Source organism: Neolamprologus multifasciatus, chromosome 9 (assembly GCF_963576455.1).
Source record: "Neolamprologus multifasciatus chromosome 9, fNeoMul1.2, whole genome shotgun sequence".
Classification (NCBI taxonomy): domain Eukaryota; kingdom Metazoa; phylum Chordata; class Actinopteri; order Cichliformes; family Cichlidae; genus Neolamprologus; species Neolamprologus multifasciatus.
This window is the reverse complement of record NC_140447.1, coordinates 25,043,439-25,067,515: the sequence shown is the minus strand read 5'-3', so window position 1 is coordinate 25,067,515 and position 24,077 is coordinate 25,043,439.

Here is a 24,077-nt window from a genome sequence, read left to right as displayed (position 1 = left end):
GCGATGACAGTCTGAAGTCTTGAACTTCATGCTGAGTGACATGCACCTTATGGTTAACTTGGATATCAACATGCCTACCTCCTGAAGAGTGTTGTTCACTTGGTTTGCTGATGTGAAGGGGTTTCTCTTCACCATGGAAATGATTCTGCGATCATCCACTGCTGTCTTCTGTGCTTTTTTTATTTCTCAAGATGTACCAACCTGCAGCAGCTTTCAATTGCTGTTTGTTGTTTGGGGGCCTTTCTGTCGGAAGTTTCGTCTTCAACAGGTGGAATGTATATTCAATTGGGTTAAGATCAGATGACTGACTTAACCATTCAAGAATATTCCACTTCTTTGATTTAATAAACTCCTAGGTTGCTGTGTTTTGGGTCCTTGTCCATCTGTATTATGAAATGCCGCCCGATCAATTTGACTGCATTTAGCTGGATTGGAGCAGACACTATGTCTCTAAACACCTCAGAATTCATTCAGCTGCTTCTGTCCTGTGTCACATCATCAATAAACAATTATTTTTGTCCTGTATATATATAAAGTGAAGACTATTGATTACACAACAAGCATCTTTTATTTTTCTTCTTAAATTTCAGGGCAATGGGCAGTAAATTGCAGGCTGCAAACAGTGGTAGATCTTGTTCTCTTAAATACTCATGTCCCAAAATTGTGCACTCTGAAAGGTAAACTAAAAATATGTGCAATTAGCCAGTAGCAAAATACCTGTTTCCTTGCTTTTCAGTGTCAAAATTGACGGTGACAGTAGCTTTTTAACATCATAAAAGTTATTTGAATGCATTGACCATAAATAAATATGTCCCCAAATGTTAGGTTTTTGGCTACAATAGCAAACATAATAGTCAAGCTTAAAAAGTAACAGAAACAAATTTAACATACTTAGCACACAAATCATGAATTCAGGCAAACTGTGAGCTGATGTTAGGGGCTATGAAGCCTTTAAGTAAACTGTAACAACTTTCTCTTTGTAGTTTACGTAATTTTAAACTGCTTTTGGCACTCAGCTTGATGATAAAAAACAAGCAAATAAAAACCCTTTCACTGACTATTTTGTTTTATATGCCATACCAAAAAGGTGTGACATTTTGAACTACTAGTGTTACAGCACTCGGTGATGCAATTCCACAACAGACTTTTAAATGGCATACAGTTATGTTACTTTGACAAAGGTCATGCATGCGGAAGTTGCATTTCCAGCAGTGCGAGATAATATATTTAAAGTCAGTGAGCAATGAGAGGCAAAGCAAAGTTTTGAGGTGATACTCGTTTGACTTTGGACTTAATATCTTCAAAAGAATGTTTTAGATAACCCTCAGACTGTGATAGCCTTATGAAATACATTTTATAATTTCTTCCTTGAGAAAGTCTTTTTTGTTTGTTACACTGACTGGTTGCATTTCCTTTTGAGTCATCAGAAGGGTGATGTGCAGCAACACCTTTGTGACACATTTTCATGCACATGTCAAAATTTAGATCTTCTTGGCTCAGGTATCCCTAACCCTAACACCCCTATTCTGTCACAGCAACCCTCTTCATCTCATCCTACATTGCATCCATCAATTCTCTTCTGTAGTCTACCTCTTTTTCATTTGCCTGGCAGCCCTATGCTGAACACCCTTTGTCCAATATGTCCACTATTCCTCCTCTGTGCATGTCTCACTCAAACTGAGCTGTCCCTCTGATCTGATCATTTCTAAACTTACCAGTTTTGGTCGCTCCCAGTCAAAATGTTAATGTCTTCAACTCTACCACCTCCAGGTTTCTTATTTTTTTTCTGCACCGCTATCTTCAAACTGGATATGGTGGTGCAGGTCTTACTACCATCTTCTACACCTTCCTGTTACACCTGTGTTGTCATTTACACACATGCTTGGATTGACTTTCATTCCTCTTCTCTCCAGTGCATACCTCCACCTCTTCAAGCTCTCTTCCACCTTCACCCTACCCTCACTACAGTGCAATATTGTCTGCAAACATCATAGTCCCTTGAGATGCCTGCTTTTACTCATCTGTTAACCTGTGCATTTCCACTGCAAACAAGAAGGTGCCTAAAGCCAATACCTGATGTAATCTAGCCCACCCTAAACCCATCTGTCACTGCTGCTGCCCATCTCGCCACTTTCTAACTATCCCCATACATGTCCTGCACCACCCTCCCTGTTCCCGATTTCCCCATGCAGTACCATAGTTCCTCTCTCGGCACCCATATCAAATTCAAATAAATTCAATTAAATTTTATTCATAGTGTGCAATATCACAACAACAGTCACCTATAGGTGATTTATATTGTAAGGTAAAGATCTTTCAGTTATATAGAGAAGACCGCAGCAATCAGGTGAGCGCCTATGAGCAAGCACTCCCAGTGACAGTGACAGTGGGAAGGAAAAACTCCCTTTTAACGGGAAGAAATCTCTGGCAGAACCAGGTTCAGGGGCCATCTGCTGCGACTGGCTGAGGACTTTGTTTTCTCTACAACCAGAAAAGACACAGTGAAACTCTTTTTGACCTTCTCTGTACGTTATGATGAAATCAAAGCAAGCACCACATATGCAAAGATCTTTCTCAGTATGAAGCCATACGGCTGTTCACTGATCACCTCTCTTCTTAACCTAGTTTCAGTAACTTTTTCCCATAGCTTCATGGTACGACTCATCTCCTTTAACCCTACGTACTTACGAAAGCTCTTAAAATCACACCTGTTCTTGAGCAGTAATAGTAACAGTGCCCTTCTTCTCCATTCATCAGGCATTCTCTCATGTCCATTCTCTCATCCAAGCATCTGCTGGCCTCAAGCCACAGATATGTTAACAGGAAGAGACGCTTTTGCGTCTTCACCCTTTTCATAGCTGCCCTCACATCCTCCTTCCTAAGCCTCTGCACTTCCTGAGTAACTAATGTTCCTTCATTTGTCCTCCCCTCTTATTTTCAAATCAGTCTTTACAACTTCTTAACGTGTGTTTTGTTTTGTAGAGCAAAATGTAAAAATGTCTGAAACTCATGTTAATCAAAGGCCTTATGTCAGACATCAAATCTTAACCTTAATTGCTAGTTATTCCAGGATTTGGGCCTCGTTTCAACAATAAGTAAATAGTTTAAATACTTTCCATTAGATCTCATGGAATCCAGAGAACACTGTGACCGACAGTTCAACTATTCCTAAATAAAATGTATGTTCTATTTTTAGCACAGCTTGGAGGAGCTAAAAATAGCAACTGCTGAAGACAGTATATTTTGATCACATGCAACAATATGCCAGTCTACTATTTCCTTGTTGGTGATGCAACCACACGGGGAAAAACATAACAGAGATTAAAGTGCAGGTGAAAACAAATCCGTCAGAGTTTGCATGTACTTTGAGGTCATTTGGAAGTTTAAACATGCTTTTATATGTTGACAAATTCAAAAGCTGCCCTTTAAAAAAAAGACATTTTTTAATTTTCTAGAAAGATCACACTTAGCTAAGTGAAAGTATTCATTCAACAGTGGTTGCAATCTAATCTTTTGAGGTTGCCCCTTGGAAAAATGTTTTCCGGCCATAATTTTGCACACATAAATATGACAGGCGGCTTGTGTTGATCCGACACACACATAAAAATATGCAATTCATGGTAACATTTAAAAAATAACTCATAAAAGGTACAGTATTTAAATTAACAGTGCAGCAAAGAGTGTGTGTGCCATATTGTTTTGTCTTCTATTAATAAGAGAAATTTTGAGAGTTCTTTTATTTTTGTATGTTACACTTACACAGCTACAGCACCCATAAATCTGAACATATATCAGAAACCAAAAGGTTAATTGATTGTTCAGATTGAACATGTCTTTGTACTGTACATGTCTTCTACATTAACAGTTTTTTGTTGTTAATATGTTAATATGGTGGGCAGATTGCTTGTTAATTTTCTCTTTAAACAAATGGAAATGGTTAATACAGTCAATAATTTAAATGACATACTTCGAATACGATTTGTAACTTGGTTTTACAGAAAAGTGTCAACTAAGCCATTAATGGTGCAGGTTGGCATTGAGATAGCATGACAGTAGGCTGTGTGATACTTAGAAACACTTGGTTAAAACATAAGCTTTTTGTTGTTAAGCTTGTTAATCCTAATATCTACTCAGCTAATCACATGGCAGTAACTTTGTGAATTTAGCCGTGTAGACATGGTCAAGATTACGTGCTGAAGTTTGAAACTAAGCATCAGAATTGACAACAAAGAAGATTTAAATGACTTTGGCACATTTCCCACACTTTATCGTTTTTACCACAACCATTGCAGAGAATAGTCTGAAAGAGAAATCAACCATGGTCAGTCTTCTTCAAGCTGATAGAAAGAAAACAGTAACTCAAATAACTATTACAGCTAATGAATATATATCACATATATGAACACACAACATGTCCAAGTTTGAAGGAAATGGGATAACCTTCTCTCTCTTTATATACATATGCACACATGTACTCATGAACGCTTCTTACAATTTCACACAAAAGGTCCATGTCAGGGAAAACAATGACTAGGAGGATCCTTTCCAAAGAAAAGGACATAATGAGGGGGGATCCCAGAGAGTAAAATTAACACTGACTGAGAAAACTGAGGTCTTTTTAGGAAGGAGACTCATAATTGCTTGTTGTGTTTCCAAGTTATTGTACTGACTAATTTTCAGCTGTCAACAGTAAATTGTCTAGTTCTTGTTGTATTGGACAACATGACGTTGTGGCCGTTTTCCTGAGGTACTCATGGATCTTTGTTGTTTTATCATGAAAAGTGGGTTCTGACATTCACTAGTCTTCGACTTCCCTATTTCTCCTTAAAATACAGTTTCAGTGTGCTGGTTATCATCCAACTGCACTTCTTCAGTCTGAATGGCATTGCTGTAGATCTTAGTGGTATGGTTCAGTGAATCAATGTCTTATTCACTCATAACATACACCTTAATGTCATCCACGTAGAGGAGGTGGCTAATGATTGTGGCATTCCCTAGCGGGTATCCTTAGCCAGTCTTGATAATGATCTGGCTGGGGGGATTCAGGCACATGCAGAAAAGCAGGGGGGATACAGCATCTCCTTGGTAAATCCTGTGCTGTTGGTTTGAAGTTGGGCTCTAGTGTTGTTTGCCACATCCCCGTTCAATTCCTGATGAATGCTCTTATGATCCCGTTGATGTTGTACAGTTCTAGGCATTCCACGATTCATGTGAGAGTCACTGAGTAATAGGCTTTATTGTAATCAATCCAGGCGGTGCACAGGTTGGTCAGTCTGGTCTTACAGTCTCCTTGGGGATGAGGACTATCCAGCCTTCAGTTAGCCATTCCAGGTGTATCTCATCCATTAGCTGCTGGTTCATTTGTGCTGCCAGATGCTCATGGAGTGGAGTTATCTTTTTTAGCCAGTAGGCATGAATCATATCAAGGCTTGGTGCTGTCCAGCTCTTCGTGCTTGAGACTCTGTCTTGGATATCTTCCACTGTGATGGTTACTGGATCCTGTTCAGGGAGGCTGCTCTGGTCTACTCTAAGCTCTACCAGCCATCGAGCATTGTTGTTATGAGTTGCATCTTTCTGTTCTTCCATTATTGCTATCTCCAGCTGTTCTCATATTCCTCCACTGAGAGTACACCTTTAGTACACCTTTAGTTTAGTGGAGGAATTCTGGTTTATTCTCCTGGGTTCTTTCTCTCTGGTATACCTGTTCAATCTGTCCAAGACTGACATGGAAATTTGTCTGATGATACACAGTTACATATTACATATTTTCACACTGAAAAGGTTTTGTCTTTTTATCCGTATACTGAAAGTGTTCCAAAATGTTCCAGTTATTGTTATACAATAGACATGAACATAATGTGTACACTCCCGGCTTTCATTTGAGGGTATCCGGATTCAAATTGGATGAAGAGTTTAGGAGTTTCTGCTCCTTAACATGGGCCACCCTCTTTTCAAAGGGACCGAAAGTAATTTGAAAATTGACTCACAGGCTATTTCCTGGGAAGAGGTGAGCAATTCCTTCTTATTTGTCTGACTCTATGCCATTGTTTAAATCACAGTTAAATCTTGCTTTTCCATCTAGCTAATATTTTGTGTGTGTTGACACATTTTTATTTATTATCCTTTGTTAATTACTTTTATCTATTATTATTGTCATGGTTTTATATTTAATACGTGCCGGGTCCTTTCTCTTTGTCTTTTCCCTCTCCCATCTCCCTTTTCCTATCATATTTTGTCAAGCACCTTGGTATAGCCTTAGTTTTTCAGTATGCTTTATGAAGGAACTTTATTATTATTATTATTATTATTATTATTATTATTATTATTATTATTATTATTATTATTATTATTATTATTATTATTATTATGTCATTATAAATTAGGAAGGTAAAAGGCCTGGAGCGGATTTGAGGTGTAGTGCTTGCATGTGGAAGATTTTGCTGTGAACAGACAACGTGCGGTCTACATGCAGGTAAAACAAGCCATCCTTAAGTTGCAAAAACGGGAAAAAAACATCAGAGAAATTGCTATAATAGTAGGCATGGCGAAATCTACAGGTTGGTACATCTTGAGTAAGAAAGAAAGCAATGGTGAACTCAGCAATGCAAAAAGACCTGGACATCCATGGAAGACATCAGTGGTGGATGATCGCAAAATCATTTTCATGGTGAAGAGAAATCCCTTCACAACAGCCAACCAAGTGAACAACACTCTTCAGGAGGTAGGCATATTGATATCCAAGTCGACCACAAGGAGAAGGTTTTGTGAAAGTAAATACAGAGGGTTCACTGTAAGGTGCATGCCACTCATAAACTGCAGTAAAGGCCTGGCAGAGCATTAAAAAGGAGGAAAACCAGCATATGGTGATGACCATGAATTCAAGACTTCAGGTTGTTATTGTCATCAAAGGGTTTTAAACCAAGTATTAGAAAAGAACATTTAATTTCAGTTAATTAATTTATCCAATTACTGTTGTGCCCTCGAATTACAGGGATTGTGTTAAAAATGCTTTAGTTCCTCTCCTTTTTGTTCAGTCTGCTGAATTAAAGCTAAAAATGTGTGCCTCAACTGCATCTGAGTTGTTTCATTTAAAATTAATTGTGGTTATGTACAAAACCAAAACTGGAAAAAGTTGCCTAAGTCCAAATATTTATGGACCCAACTGTAAAACATGTAAGTGTGCAAAATATGTACAAAAATAACACATCAGAAAAGGGGCGAAGAGTTTTTCATGGCAGAATTTCTACTCTAGAGCTCTAATCTAGACCTCAAAGGTTTCAGGGGTTTGGAGATTACATCAGGTGCCAAGGTTAGGAAAATGCACTTTGATCTTAATCTTAAATTATTTGCTGTGTCGACAAAGAACAAAGGTTGCGTCAGTCTGTGTGAAGGAAGCAAATATACTTGTACATGCACCAAGGAGAATATTAAGGGAAATTAAAATTTTAAGAGGAAGTTGACCCAAAACAGAATGATCAACATTTATGCACAGTTAAATATTGTCCTTAAGTAATAAGTTACTGAATAACACAGAAAAAAAGCTAATTCTAAGCCCTCCCTCCAAATCTCCTAAGTTTTCTTACCTGAACAATACTTACTAAAGCTCAATCTTCACTCCTATTCCTGGACTTTAACAAAAGCCAAGATTTCTTTTCTAAAGCAAATCCAAATGACTGTAATTGTATATGCATCAAGATTAAACTTCTTTAGGGGACGTTTTCAGGGAAACTTAACCTTTACAGACAGTTTACAGAAAAAAAGTGTGTTCCGCATTTATGCCGTGTTAAATATTGTCCTTGTGTAATAATGTCACTGAATAACACACAAAAAGGTGATTCTAAGCCCTCCCTCTAAATCCTCTGAGTATTCTAAATAATACTTGTGGCAGCTTCACACACATTCCCGGACTTCAACAAGACCCACAACTTCCTGCGTTCAGTTAAAAAATGACGCTACTTTGTAATCTTATGCTGGGATTTTATTCCCTTGCCATCATCATGACAAGAAAACATATATGTCAAGGTGCAGGTAAGCTTTTATGAAACATTCTTAGATTATAATGATAAGACTACTGTTTTTTTTCCCAGCTTAGTGAGCTATGTAAATTTTATTATCCTCATTTAAATCAGCAGAATGCCTTGAGAAACTATTTGTTTAAATCTAAGTTAAAATATGGATGCAATAGATGTATATATGATGAGAAAAGCTGCTTGTGGTGACAGCGCCACAGACTTTTGGCTCATATCCTCTTTGGTTGGTCAGACTACTAAAATTGTGCAGTAGTTTTTGCTTGGTTTCTTATGCCTTTAGGTTGCTTTTAATATGATGTGATATTTATGTGTTGTTAATGCTTGTTGCACGTTTGGAGTATATCATTACTGCACCTTTGTTGTTATCAGGGTTACTGCTCATAAATAACACATCACCATGGTCATTACATGATAATTATTCATTTATTATTTATTTATTTTATTTAGAAAGAGGGGCAATACATATTAATGAACATTTTAACAAATGTAAATATGCCTGATTATAGCCTTGGGCTAATTTCCATCTGCAGGCCCTCTGGCAGGTTGGTGTTACACACAAGTTAGTAAAAACATACAGAGACACATACATGTGACAAATCAGATGTAAGGTCAGAAATTGATTTGTAGCACATGAATTTGCACTATTGCTCAAAACATTAATGCAATTCACCAGATTTGGTGCAAACAAGCACAAAAAATACCAAACAAAAAAGAGCAGACCGACATTGTCAGCTACTAGCTGATAAGAGTCAAACAGAGCTAAAAGAAGAGCTTGTCATCACCAGTGTGTGAATGTGTGTGTGAATGGGTGAATGACTGAATGTAGTGTAAAGTGCTTTGGGGTCCTTAGGGACTAAGTAAAGCGCTATACAAATGCAGGCCATTTACCATTTAAATATACTCACACTTGCCAGAACACCAGACAAAATACTCCACTGAGTTCATTCAGTATCACAGATGTCCATAACAAAGTCTTTATGGGTGTTATAAGATCTTAAAGTTAGACATTTACTGACAAAAGCAATTTTTGTGCAATTTTGACTCTAAAAAAAATGCTCCATTTATATTTTATTATCACCCAGTTTAGGCTTTCTGATTGCATAATTTTTTTGTTTCTTATCTTTGCTAGACTAATGCTGATTGCAAAGATTATAAAGAACCTCCTATACTACTATTTTGTCCAAACAGAGCATGTGCGACAACACATGTTGATTCAAATATAAGCTGACCTTTTAACCCATGTGTGCATGTTTATGTTTGTACAGGGCAACAGGGCTGCTGTACATCATACACCAAACCCCGTGCTGTGAACATTATTCTGAGACATAGACAAAAGGTGGAGCTTTGCTGGAAGCAGGGTATTACCGAATGGTGTAACATTGAAGCCGTGTAAGATAAAACTCTTTTGTGCTTTTCTGGCTTTGATGCTGAACTAGAGTTCCTTATATCATTTCCCCTCCATGTCCTTGGTTTCCTTTCAAGATGACCTTATTCCCAAGTGTTTCACATTTCCAATCCTTCAGCCTTATAACTGAAGTTGTAATGTTAAAAATTTTATGTTCTGTCCGTTTTTCCTCAAGTGTGCTTAAGTGGAGACACCGGTACATATGTGTGGATCCTAAACCTCGCAAGATGCACAAACTCATTGAACGCTTGTGGTAATGTGGACACACACACACACACACACACAAGATGCACAAACCTCTTGAGTGGCCTGTAACCAGTGTTGGGCAAGTTACTTTGAAAAAGTAATTAATTATAGTTATTAGTTACTTCTTCAAACTAACTGAGTTAGTAACTGAGTTACAATATTCTAAAAGTAATTAATTACTTGAAAAGTAACTATTGCGTTACTTTGAAAAAAATGTTTAATCCTCTGGGGTCCAGGGTATAATTGGCCATTTTTAACTACCTTTGATTTTCCCTCCACATTTCACCTTTAAAAACTATTTACTTTGCCTAGTTTGGTATCATCCTTTTCAGCACAACCTCACGTGTCTGAATTTACTGTTTTCATTTTGACATACTGTATTAACACAATTGATCTAAAATCAGACAAAAAACATAAAATCAGAGTAGAAAAAGTTATATTTTTTACTGTAACAACCACAAACATGTTTAATGAATCATATTTCATACAAATTGTCAATTTTAAAATCCTATGCACAAGTTTTGCAAACAAAGTTATTTGCATCCATTTACCTTTTACCTTGATTTTTTAAATAACCATTTCAAACTATTTACAGAACAATCAGCTGTTCTGCAATCAATAAGATGCCACACAAATTATTTGTGCCACTCCAAAAAAATAATTTCTGTCCACTATAAAGGAGAAAATCACAGCCTGATACCTGCAGGTCTGACAGCAGCAGGTGTATCACTCCTGTTTCTACCTGGAGACAACAGTCGCCTTATTGTTCTGACACACAACACAAAACAATCCACAACACTACTCACTAACTACACAAGACAACACATTAACTACACACTCCAAACACGTTAAACGCCACAAATCTCTCACATCTAAAAACTCTTTCTCTCTCTCTTTTTCTGCTGTCTCTCTCTCTCACTCTCTCTCTCTCACTCCTAAAACTTCTCGTTTTTTTTGTTTTTTTTGCTCATAGGCAGAGAGTGCTTGCTAGCGCTGTCCTTAGACAGTAAACGTGATGAAACTAATGAAGAAAAAATGCTGCGTATACTGTCTAAGGACAGCGCTAGCAAGCACTCTCTGCTTATGACCAAAAAAAAGCAGAGAGGTGATATATATCAATTTAAAAACTGGTATATATCACCTTGTTGCTTTGTCTTTAAGTGGTCGTGTGACTGGCTTACCACGACTACTTTATTCTTCCTCAGTCAAACAGCAGCACTCATGCGATTGTTTTGCCCCCTCCAGGTGTTGTGCTAGACAGGTATCGTGATTACCGTCTGTGGGAGCGTGCGCAGCTGCTTAAAGCTGTAGCGTCCAAATTACTTACAGCTACTTCCACAACTGATATAAGATATAATAATAAGAAACCAAAAGGAGGAGATTTTTCTTTGTATTGGGACTTTTCATTCAAATGTATTCACAGTCACTGAAAATAGAGCTTTTCAGAAATACAGATCATTATAATATCACAAGTCTACAAAAACAAAACACATTTTAATTGCTTCTTGAACAAGAACATTGTATGCTGAACAAGGACCTAAAGATAAAAATTTAATTGTGATTGTTTTCTATCTATGCAGCAACAGGAGAAAGAATGGCTAACTTCCCAGGAAGAAGAACAGTATCTGAATATCTGCACAAAAATTTATTAATCTATCCTTGCTACAATTAGCATGCCTATATAGCACGTATTCTCAAAATGTGTTTTGTACATGTTTTAGCTAAACAAACGAAACAAAGTTTTATTTATATTATAATAACAATATCTGAGGGCTGAGGCCAGATCAAGATGACTAGTTGCTCTTTGTTTGGTGCTTTGTACGTGTAAATGATGAAGTGATGAACTGATGTCATTTTGATGGTTTCAAACAAACTGCATAAGTAAAAGCTGGGAAAAAATGTCCATAAATATGTTATGCTAGCATGACATTGTGACACTCCTTTCTCTCATTCCTGTTATACTCAGTCATTTATAAACTAGTAACCTTCAGAGACTCAAAAGATCACAAAAACGATAAGCAAAGAGAGTAATTTTATACCATATATCTTATTTGCCTTTCAGACATCAACAACAGCAATGGTAGTGTTACAATGTCATTCTTAGAACTGGCTCCAGTGTCCAAGTCGTGTTGTCATAATCTCCAACTGCAATTGCTTTGACTTCATATTTCACTTTTGACACACAGATGTGAGAACAAAGAGGACTGTGACACACACATCAACAGAAAAAGGATAAGCCTTCACAAAACTATTTCTTACTCAATAACTACATGTCTTCAGGCATTATATGGCTTCATATTGTGGAAACTGAGAGAGTTATTGGCAAAGAGAAGACAGAGGGATATCTCTGCCATCTCAATGGCCTAGAGAAATGTAGGGTAAGATTTCAGTGAGCTGATCTTATCACACACATAGGACCAGAGTATTATGTCACAGTGTTCATTTTAGCTGCAGAAAACACAAAGTTAATGTTAAGGTTAATGCAAAAGAATTACCAGAAGAGCAAAAAACTGTAAGTTGCAAAAAGCAATGCAGATTCAACGTGATTGGCATTAATGAGAAGTCCATTCCACCAAAGAAGACTGAAAATCGGGTTAACAGATATTTTGTTAAAAATTACCAACATCCACCAGTTCATTAATTATTTATAAATAAAGCTTTGAAAGGAGTACACAAGCCTAAGCAGAAAAAGAGTAGTTGCTGCTTCAGCAAGAGACTGCAATAATCTTTTTGTTTTGGTGTATGTGGGTGTGTATTTTATTTTCACTGAAGTCTGCAATGTTTACATAAGCATATCAGTTACTTGCTGCATATACTCAAGCATGTGGATTTATGTTACTGTTTCTGTTTTTGAGGCAGACTGCATTAAAAAGCATTGTTTGTATGTTTATTAAATTATTTTTCCTGTTGCTGACTGAGTGGATTAACCTCTTATTTGATGTTTATATTTTTAAAACTGCAGAAATCACAAAATAATGGACAGTATCTCAAACTGAAAATCTGTATGTTAACTCCGAGACTGTAGTGAGCTACAGTATGAATCTGGTTTGACCCTAGATTGTAGATTTCAGAAAAACTGGAGTTTCAAATTTAAGCTGGGCATACACTGTGCAATTTTTTCAGCTCCTGCTCAAACTGTACGACTGAATTGCAGGGGTTAGAAGTTCGTAGGTCACGATGCATGTTCTCACACTACACGGTCCGATATCAGATATGACCTGAGTGCTCACACTGCGCGTTCATACACAACTGCACACACACGCTGCACTGCCATGCTGCTCCATCTTTTTCATGTCCATTTCAGTGTTTGCACATGCACAGTTTGAGAGGTTGCGTTACATCGGCTCGTGGCACTGCTTCAACAGTGTGATACCCTCACGAGGGGCGATCAGGATTTCAAACAGGTTTGATTTTCTTGTGACCATACGATCGCTGATCGGGAGCTGGTCGTGAGTTGTCAATCGCTTCTCATTACCCCATGTATACCACACGATGCACAACACAAGATTAAGGCAAAACTCTGGCCGATCCCCAAAATGGTTGCACAAGTAAAAAAAAGCTTTAAGCAACAAAGGACACATGATCAGCTACTTGGGACTAGACCTTTAACTGAGGAATACATGAGAGTCTGAGATGGGGTGTAGAAGGAGAATGTGCAATAGACACTGGAGTATGAGCATGTAGGGACTTGTAGGAGAACAGAATGATTTTATAGGAAATATGGGAGTTGACTGGGTGGCAGTGGGTATGCATGAGGGTGAAAATGATGTGTTGCCTGGACTTAGTTCAGGTAAGAGCTCTGACAGCTGAGTTCTGAACATATTGGAGTTTGTCCACAGCTTTGTTAGGCAGACCAAACAGAAAACCATTGCAAAAAACCGGAAAGTGATCATAAAAACATGAATGGGGCTTTCAGCTGCTGGGTTAAGGCCAGAGTCTGGAGATGTTGAAGTGGTAGAAGACACAATTAGAGATTTAATTTGATTTGATATGCTAGGATGAAACCCAGGACAACCTCCAGAGACGGTGAAATGAAGGTTAGGGCATAGTAATGACTTTTATGTTTTTATATTTTGTATTGTTGTTCAATTAAAAAAAATTGGTTGACATCCAGATTTTGATATCTTCCAGGCAGTTGACAAGTGACATATGACAGAGCTGATTGGAGGGTGTTGTGCTGTGATATAAGTGTGTATGATTATCTTAGCAGTTATAACCGAGCCCATTGTGATGGATGATTTGATGAAGTAGCTTTGATAACCAACTCAGTAATATTAACACCATCCAGTGGATAGCAGAAGGAAAGGCAGGAAAGACAGGAATGGAGCAGACAGTAAGAAATTGTGAGGATGGAATGGGAGTGTGAGGGAGGTGGGATGTTGTAATAGCCGCTGGTGGATTGAGCCGGGTAAAAGTCCAGAAACTTGAAATAAAGGACAGTGGCGTCAGGGTAGGGGAGTGTGGTGAGGATCAAGGGTGCAAAAATAACCAGTTTTATGTTAGGAAAGAGTATCTGTGGTGGGTCAAAGCAGTGAGCCGTGCAGCAAAGGGGCAATTGTGATAGGGATAGCATGAAAATGTAGGTCCCCAAGGCAAAGTGTGGAAGAAGAAAAGGGACAGACAAAGGTAAGTAGCTCAGACAGCACAGAAATTAGGGAAGTTGAGGATTTGGTGTGAAAAGTCATGTGAACTTTAACAGCTCAAGAGCAAAAACAGATTCCTAGATTTCCAGAAACAAGCACTCAAGATACTAATGGTCAAAGGGACTCAGTGATAAACATGCCAACATCCTGTCATTAACATTTTTCCCCAAACTTTTTCCTCTCAATAAGATGTTGGTGCATAATTAAGTCACATGGCACCAAGACCATGCATCAATATGGAAAAAAAACACCTCTGGTAGTTAACCACAGTGAAAATAAAAACAAATCCAGTGTTTCCTGGTTCTTTCCAAGCTGCTAAAATTCAAATTTGGTTATTAGATTTATGTGTATGTGTCAAATTTCTCAAGGGGTAACCACAGCTGATGGAGCTATATGTTTAGACTTGGTACATACGGTATTTGAAGCAGGATCTTTTTGGAGACCCCAAATAGTTAGAAAACAAGAACAAAAACTGATCCATTCATTCAGCTTCCTTGAATAAAATACCTGTCAGTTGTTCTGTTTTGAAAGCAAGTGCCAAAACAAATCTACTTTTTCCGTGTACGCGTGGAATGTATTTGGTGTGAGAAACCTATTGGGTTGGTAAATATGCATGTTGCATGTTGTGCTTTGCTCCAAATAGCTAACAAGACTGATCTATTTTCCAGTACCTACTAGAAATAATGATACATATTTTAATTGCAGCTTTAAGGTAATGGACAAAAAGCTGAGCTACTGTAAAGAGATTATTTCCTATTTCACCTTTATGACTGTTTTAATGTCAATTCAGTTATTTAAATATGACCTCTTTAACTGGCAAGACAATGCTATGAACCCATACACATGTGAGGGTCGGTTTGTCTGAATTTCAAAAACACACTGTTTTATTAGTTGGCAAAATGATTTGTAGCAGTGCATAATTAATAGTCATTGACAAAGAAATCATGCACTCTGTAGGACAGGCTAATGGAAAACAAAGCAGAAGGGATTGGATATGAATGCTGGTCATTTGGCTGGTTGGTCCACCACTTTGGAAATATTTCAGTGACAATTAAATGGATCAAGATTAATTTCTAGTAAATCTTGAGTCTCCAGAAAATGAATCTTATCTCTCTACTGCATGACTTTTTAATTTTGGGGGAAAAAAATATTCCTCCCTATTTTGGGGGAGCTTTAGGGTCCCTAATAATATATCAATCATAAAATTTGACTAAACGGTGGCCTCATTGCCAGACCTGGCACACATCTGGTTGACATACACTCTGCCAAAACACCAGTCAGTCAGAAGTGCCAGCTTGATGCCAGATCTGGGCCAGACCTGTTTTCTGTAGGCCTGGGCCACATAAACCAAGCCACAATCAAGCCAGATGTGGCATGCCATCACATAGACAGTGCCATCTATGCCAGGCCTGGCCCATATCTGGATGACATATGTCTTATCATGTCAGAAGTCAGCCAGGAGTGCCAACTTGATACCAGATCCTGGCCAGACCTGCTTGCTATGTGGGCACTAACACACACAGAGACACAGTTACTTTACCAACTGACCCCTGAGCTCCTAAGTGTCCTTCAAACCTCATTCAGGGATCCACTCCTCTACTTCACTGTCACTCCTTGAAAGCTCACTGTCCTCACTTTCTGAGGACAGAGAGAGCACATTCCCTTGGTTTCCTTCCATAAAAGGTTTTTATATCTATGTCCTGTAATTATGAGCAGATTGTAAAATAAAAACATTGACTATGATCATATAAATGCACACAAACACATCTCTACACACATATGCAAATGAATTATATTGCCTGAAAAAAAACTGGTCTAACTGCGCAGTGTTGCCTTGAGGCAACAAATGAAAATTAACAGTTTTACTGTATAAATAAATTTTAAAAAGTGGAACAAACAATCAAATATGCTTCTTAACATATTCATGCACATACAAGTATTTTTTAATATACATTTATTTCACTATAAACATGTAAAATGGTGATCTTTATCTTGCCTCCTAATGGAGATGTCTCGCATGTAGTGCAGCTTGCAGAAAGGGGTCCCCCAAATGAAAGTCCCACCACCTTCAACTCATCATTTTATTGGAAAGAGATGTGCCTGGTAGCATTATTTGAAAAAAAAAAAATTTTTTTTTGAAGGGCCAGTGTAAGGCATGAAAATGTGGTTTGTTGCCTCAGGGCAACGCTATGCAGTAGAGGGTTATTTTGGTGACCCTATTATTATCATTTAACCAGAAAGTCTTTATTTAACTAAGGTTGCAGCCATGCAAACTCAAAACATCACTACAAATATAATGAATATAAAATGTAAGTTATAAAACGTAATATAAAATATACAAATAAAAATTTTTTGCATGTTATTTGCTGTATAAATGCATAAAGGACGATGTCATGATGTTCAACAAAGGTTCACTTCATAAATACTAGATCTGTAAGCCTACTAATATAATTTGGTGTTTACTGGAAATGATTGAATTTTTTTATAATCTATCAAGCTAAAAAAAAAAATAACAGTAAAGCTAAAGGTGGTGAACATAGACTTGCTTAACATTTGCATGTTAGTTTTGCCGTTGCACTATATTTGAACAAAAAGTTCCAAGAGTGGGTTGATGAAAGAAAAAAAACCTTGCCTGATTTGAATATGGGCATTCCCTGTTTAAAAACTAGTGCCTCGACAGTTGGCTGGGACTTCCCTGATGTTAGCCTTCTAGTTGGCTTTTAATGTTTGTAGACAAAGTCAACGCGAGGCTAGCCTTGTATTAATGGGTTTAAAAATCACCTTTAATGTGCTAACACAGCAGCAGCAGTGTTACAGTCTAGACGGCTTCTGTAAAATGTTCTCCTTCATACGTCTTGGGACATTGCACTAAGACTCTATACTGGGATATTTAGGTTGCACAAACCATGAATGCCAGAATAGTGATAGAAAGAGTAAGGTTTCAAAGAAATACTCATCATTAGCTAACTGCATCCTGTCACAGAACATGAGTAAGAGGCTGAACTCGAATATTTGATGGTCAAATTGATGGCTTTTTACTTCAATTGACCCGTTTTTATAACTTGTTAATGATACAGTGCATTAAGATCTTACATTTTGGTGTTTTATTAAGCTAAGCTAGCCCTGACATAGCATGGCATAGCTCACACATGGTGAGAACTTGCACATCCTTCTTTATATAATATATACAGTGCTCAGCATAAATGAGTACACCCGCTTTAAAAAGCACAAATTTAATGAGCTGCTCAATGAACAAAAGAACAATTTTCAAACTTTTCACAAGGCTGAGTTTTATTGAACATTTGTTTAACTCCATAACATGAAATTAAGGTTAATAATATAACTTAGATCACAAAATCTTCAGTTTTAATCAAATTGGTTGACACAAAAATGAATACACCCGCAACAAAAACTGCTACATCTACTATTTTGTATGACCACTGTGATTTTCAAGGACAGCACCAAGTCTTCTAGGTATGGGATGAAGAAGCTGGCGACACATTGCAACATCTATCTTTTTCTATTCTTCCAGAATAACCTCTTTTAGAGCCTGGATGCTGGATGGAGAGTGATGCTCAACTTGTCGCTTCAGAATTCCCCACAGGTGTTCGGTTGGGTTCAGATCAAAAAACATACTTGGCCATTCATTCACCTCCACCCTGTTCTTCTTCAGAAATGCAACAGTTTTAGATGTGTGTTTTGGATCATTGCCTTTTTTTGGAAAAGTGCACAACGACCAAGTGCACGGAGTGATGGCAGCATCTTCTTTTTCAGAATAGAGCAGAACATTGTTGAGCTCATGATACCATCAATGAAATGCAGCTCCCCAGCACCAGCAGTACTCACTTAGCCCCACATAAGGACTGCCACCACCATGTTTCACTGTAGGCACCATGCATTTCTCTTTGAAATCCTCACCTTTATGACGCCATACAGTTTTGAAACCATTAGTTCCAAAAACAGTGATCGTTGTCTCATCACACCAGAGTATATAGTCCCTGTAGTCTTCATCTTTTTCAGCATGGGCCCTAGCAAATTCTAGCCATGCTTTTTTGTGCATGGGCTTTAGGAGAGGCTTCCTTCGTGGACATTACCCATGCATGCCATTCCTCTGCAGTGTGCACTGTATGGTGTCACAGGAAACGGTCACTCCAGTTTGGCTTTCTACTGCTTTAGCTAACTGCAGTGAACTTCCATGGTGATTTTCTTCAACCCTTCTCATCAGGAGACACTCCTGTCGAGAGGTTAACTTCCGTGGATGGCCTGGACGTCTCTGTAAGATGGTTGCACTTCCATCTTTCTTAAATTTCTGGATCACTTTTGCTACAATATTTTGACTGATATGTAAACCTTTGCTGGTCTTCTTTTTGGTGTAAAGAAATGATTTCCTTTCTCGGATTTTGTGACATTTCTCTTCCATGTGGAGCCATTGCTGACAGCATGAAATGGGAAGAGCTTTTCTTTGTTAAGTCACCTGTCTGCTGGACACCTCTTAAATGAATCATTAGACCCCCTGTTGTTGAATTCCTTTTAATTTGAATTTTGTAGTCTTAAACTGTGGCTTTTCTCCTAAGACTATAATTGGGGTGTACTCATTTTTGTGACATGGCCGTGAATGAATTTGTTAGAAAAATCACTTTTTTGCGTGTGCAAATTCACAAATCTTGTTTGCAATCAATGCCCCACATTTGTGAGAGTATTTTGTAGTATAGTATCTCATAGAAAATGTTGACTCTCAAAGGAAACTAAAGGTTTTCTGACAAATGTAGTGGGGTGTACTCATTTATGCTGAGCACTGTACTTGGGATTTGTAGACAACTATTGCACTGACCATTGTTTTTGCTACATTTGGAATACTTCTGGTTATTTCTTAATGTTAGGATGAAGAAGAAGCCATATTGCTCCTATATTCGATCTTAATTGGCTGACTGTTAAATATAAAATTGAAAATCATTCCCCTCATGTAAAGGGTCTCAAATAATCAGGCCCCATTATATCTTAAAGATCTCATAGTGCACTGAGCATTTCTTTTCTCAGCCTTTTTCACTTCCATGTGATTTTAATGCATTTAATCAATAATAATGATTTAACTCTCTCTCCATTCTTCCTCCCTTTGCGCTCTTCTCTTTCTTCTCACTATTTTGCCCTAAAAAATAAATCATACATGTCAATACAATATAATTCTTCAGATCTATTCATCAAAATACAATAACATGCTATCTGGAAGGTAACTCTTATAGATAACAGGCAACCCTTGGTTTATATTTAACTAAACAGATCACAAATTACTTAGAGAATGTACATTAAAAGATAGGTTTACAGTGTGCAGCGAGTAAGGTGACACAATCCCACAATGACACAAGTACCTACAAAGTAGGTAAAAGGTCATCTGTGGGCTGTTAAACCGGTTTCAGGCAGGTGAAAAGACGACAGACATGCAGAATCAGCAGAAACATGCACACTGCTAAAGAAGAGTCTTATGTAAATGTAAAGAGATATATTCTAAAACACTTCTTCAGTAGAGAATCAGAGAAGAGAAACACACAGATTTTCTTGCTAGCGAGGGCAGCCTCCTGAGCTCACACACCAAGAGTGAGGCCCAGAGACTCGCCCTGAGGACTTGCCCTGGTCCTTTATTTATACACTTCAGTGAGCGTTTGTTCCTTACACTGGAATGTGTGTGTGTGTGTGTGTGTGTGTGTGTGTGTGACCCCATAAATGACTTCCCTAAACCTGCTGGACGTTTACATCACGGAGCGCAGTGTGACGGGTATGACTGCAGCGCGGTGTGATGGGTGTAACCGGGGTAATGGCAGCGCGGTGTCTTGGGTGTGACAGCAGCGCGGTGTGACCGGTGTGACCAGTGTGACCAGTGTGACATCATGCAGCCTTCGCAGAGGGCAGTGCGTTGTTACGTCATGCAACCATCGCAGACGGCAGGTCGGTGTAGCGTCAGGGGTGTATACTGCGCTCTCTCCTGTCCTCACTCTACACCTACGACTGCACGGCCACTAGTATCTCCAATTTCATTGTCAAGTTTGCGGACCATACAACAATGGTGGGTCTTATCACCAAAGGTTAATCCCGGATGTGACTGGTGTGAAAGCAGCGCGGTTTGACCGGTGTAATGTCATGCACCCTTCGCAGACGGTAGCTTGGTGTTACGTCAGGGGTGGATACTGAACTCTCATGTACTCACTCTACACCTACGACTGCACGGCCACTAATATCTCCTAATTCATTGTGAAGTTTGCGGATGACACAACAGTGGTTGGTGACGGTTACAAGGAGGATCTCAGTGCCTTTAAACTTTATTGCTAAGAGAACCATCTCACCCTCAATATCACAAAAACAGAAGAGATGATCGTGGACTTCTAGAGGTGTTGTAAAGCACATACCCCGATGTGCTGTGGAAAGAGAGAACAGCTTCCGTTTCCTAGCTGTACATCTGTACATACCGGTGACACTGCGGTAACCGCGAAACCGCGCTGCCCACGAAACTGTGCAGCCCATGAAACCACGCTACCCGTGAAAACGCTCTCATACATCATACAGCATCAAAGGGAGTAGGGCCACTGTCAGTCATCTTTAAGAAAAAAGATTCTATTTGTCATGTCGATGGGAAGCTTCCCAGCCTGGAAGTTATCCAAACTTTGGAGACTTCACTAGATCTACCTGAGACCTCTGGGGTTATGCTACACGTAAAAGAGAGAGCTTATACTACAGTGAAAGCCCCAAACTGAGCAGCAATGAGACTTCCAAGAGTGAGGAAAACCCCACCGGCTGATGTGACTGTCCAACACCTACTTGAAAAAGGTGTTACCTTTGCTATGGGAACTAAGACAGGAAGGTAGCAACTGTTTGCCCCTCCTGTCATATGCCAACATGCCTCGAGCGAAGCACGAGTCAAAGTTGTATGTTGTATGTAGATTGTGAACACAAGCACTAGAAATTTGTTTTCCTCAAAAAGCGTCTGTTCTCCCTTAAACCGCGCTGCCAGGTAGCACGGTGTGATGGGTGTGACGGACAGTGTGACGGGTGTGACGGCAGGGTGTTTCTAATCTGTATGACCGATGTGACGTCATGCAACCTTCGCAGACAGCAGCACCTTGTTACGTCACGCTGAGTGGTATGACGGGTGTAACCGGTGTGACGGCAGTGCGGTGTGACTGTTGCGAAGTCACGGAGCCTTCACAGAAAGTGGTGCGGTGTTAAGTCATTAAGCCTTAGCAGACGGCAGTGTGGTGTTACGTCAGGGGTGTACCATCTCACCCTCAATGTCACAAAAACAGAAGAGATGATAGTGGACTTCTAGAGGTGGAATAAAGCATAACACCGAACACCATCAAAGACGCTGCTGTGGAAAGATTGAACAGCTTCCGTTTCCTAGCTGTACATCTGGCGGAGGATCTCACATGGTCAGTTCACACGAACAACATACCCCTTTATAGACAGCACAGTTTGACGGGAGTGACAAACCGCGCTGCCCATTAAAGAACGCTACCCGTGAAACCGCGCTACCCATTAAACCGCGCTACCCATTAAACCGCGCTACCCATTAAACCGCGCTACCCGTGAAACCGCGCTACCCGTGAAACCGCGCTACCCGTGAAACCGCGCTACCCGTGAAACCGCGCTACCCATTAAACCGCGCTACCCGTGAAAACACACTACCCGTGAAACTGTGATACCCGTTAAACCGCGCTGCCAGTTAAAACGCGCAGACAGCACGGTGTGACAGATGTGACGGGTGTGACGGCAGTTTGTGTGAACTCACATCGTAAGTTCACACAAACAGCATACACCTTCATAGACAGCACAGTGTTACGTCACGCAGCGCAGTGTGACGGGTATGACCGCAGCGAGGTGTGACCTGTGTATCCGATGTCACTGGTGTGACTTTACGCAGCCTTTGCAGATGGCAGCGCGGTGTAACGTGAGGGGCGTATACTGAGCTCTCTACTGTCCTCACTCTACACCTACGACTGCATGGCCACTGGTATCTCTTATTTCATTGTGAAGGAGGATCTCAGTGCCTTTAAACTTTATTGCTAAGAGAACCATCTCACCCTCAATGTCACAAAAACAGAAGAGATGATCGTGGACTTCTAGAGGTGTTGTAAAGCACATACCCCGATGTGCTGTGGAAAGAGAGAACAGCTTCCGTTTCCTAGCTGTACATCTGGCGGAGGATCTCACATGGTCAGTTCACACGAACAACATACCCCTTCATACACAGCACAGTTTAACGGGAGTGACAAACTGCGCTACCCGTGAAACTGTGCTGCCCATGAAAACGCTCTACCCGTGAAACCGTGATACCCGTTAAGCTGCGCTGCCAACTAAACCACGCAGGCAGCACTGCATGACGGGCAGTGTGACCGGTGTGACGGCAGCGCATTTCTAATCTGTGTGACTGATGTGATGTCATACAATTTTCGCAGACGGCATCAAGGTGCGACTGGTGTGACGGGTGTAACGGCAGCGCGGTGTGAACTGGGTCACTGGTGTGAACGGTGTGAACACATGGTCAGTTCACACAAATAGCATACGCCTTCATAGACAGCACAGTGTTACGTCACGGAGCTCAGTGTGACGGGTATGACCGCAGCGCGGTGTGACGGGTGTGACCAGTGTGACATCATGCAGCCTTCGCAGAGGGCAGGTAGGTGTAGCGTCAGGGGTGTATACTGCGCTCTCTCCTGTCCTCACTCTACACCTACGACTGCACGGCCACTAGTATCTCCAATTTCATTGTCAAGTTTGCGGACCATACAACAATGGTGGGTCTTATCACCAAAGGTTAGTCCCGGATGTGACTGGTGTGACAGCAGCGCGGTTTGACCGGTGTAATGTCATGCACCCTTCGCAGACGGTAGCTTGGTGTTACGTCAGGGGTGGATACTGAACTCTCATGTACTCACTCTACACCTACGACTGCACGGCCACTAATATCTCCTAATTCATTGTGAAGTTTGCGGATGACACAACAGTGGTTGGTGACGGTTACAAGGAGGATCTCAGTGCCTTTAAACTTTATTGCTAAGAGAACCATCTCACCCTCAATGTCACAAAAACAGAAGAGATGATCGTGGACTTCTAGAGGTGTTGTAAAGCCATACCCCGATGTGCTGTGGAAAGAGAGAACAGCTTCCGTTTCCTAGCTGTACATCTGGCAGAGGATCTGACATGGTCAGTTCACACGAACAACATACCCCTTCATAGACAGTGCAGTTTCACGGGAGTGACAAACCGCGCTACCGGTGACACTGCGGTAACCGCAAAACCATGCTGCCCACGAAACTGTGCAGCCCATGAAACCACGCTACCCGTGAAAACGCGCTCATACATCATACAGCATCAAAGGGAGTAGGGCCACTGTCAGTCATCTTTAAGAAAAAAGATTCTATTTGTCATGTCGATGGGAAGCTTCCCAGCCTGGAAGTTATCCAAACTTTGGAGACTTCACTAGATCTACCTGAGACCTCTGGGGTTATGCTACACGTAAAAGAGAGAGCTTATACTACAGTGAAAGCCCCAAACTGAGCAGCAATGAGACTTCCAAGAGTGAGGAAAACCCCACCGGCTGATGTGACTGTCCAACACCTACTTGAAAAAGGTGTTACCTTTGCTATGGGAACTAAGACAGGAAGGTAGCAACTGTTTGCCCCTCCTGTCATATGCCAACATGCCTCGAGCGAAGCACGAGTCAAATTTGTATGTTGTATGTAGATTGTGAACACAAGCACTAGA